Raw genomic sequence first — 640 nt, forward strand, 5'->3', positions numbered from 1 at the left:
TTCTAAAGTCATGTAGCAAGAAATGTTGGGTCATACGGTCTTTCAAACTAACAGTGATACTTGTTGCATCCAGATGTGTATTCTTATTTTTACAGATTCATAACCATAATTTAAAAACTGCTCTTGTATATTTTTTTGCATTTTGACTACTTATTCAATCATTTTTTGTTTTTTTGGGGGTGTTTTTCCCCCCAAAATAGTCCTGGGAATGGGGGAATAAAAATGGTCCAGATCTTGCTTATGTCTTCTTAAAATATTTAAATTAATAAAAAGAGAATGATTGCCGTTTCACTTTTTTCTCAATTTTTTTTTAATTTGTCTGCTTCATATACTTCTTAAAAGAAATGCAATCTTTGCTGTTTCCTATGATCCACTTCTAAGTATAACTGTTAAATACATAACCTATATTATAACAAGCTAAGTTAGCAGGATAAATAAAGCATAATTCTACCAACAAGAAGCATTGCAGGCTAGACACAACATAGTTAGTAGTGAATATATGCAGGCTTACTACGTACTGGGGGGAATTCAGTTAACCGTGAAGTTTCTCCAAAAAATCCAAGTCAGACTTCACCTGACTCATTTGTTGGAGTCAGCTGAAATCTCAAAGAAAGGTAACTTTAATGTAGATCTCTTGGAT

General features: G+C 32.5%; 1 protein-coding gene across 2 annotated transcripts in view; it reads left to right on the top strand.

Annotated features, from left to right (window-relative positions):
- CHMP5 (charged multivesicular body protein 5) overlaps nucleotides 1-291 on the top strand; it is a 34,037-nt gene extending 33,746 nt beyond the window's left edge. For both annotated transcript variants that reach the window (XM_075212880.1, XM_075212881.1), the window contains exon 8: nucleotides 1-291. This exon is cut by the window's left edge and continues 439 nt beyond it. The gene's annotated coding sequence lies outside the window, so the exon portion shown is untranslated.
- The last annotated feature ends 349 nt before the right edge of the window (nucleotides 292-640 follow it).

The sequence above is a fragment of the Mixophyes fleayi genome, chromosome 5 (genome assembly GCF_038048845.1).
Source record: "Mixophyes fleayi isolate aMixFle1 chromosome 5, aMixFle1.hap1, whole genome shotgun sequence".
NCBI lineage: Eukaryota > Metazoa > Chordata > Amphibia > Anura > Limnodynastidae > Mixophyes > Mixophyes fleayi.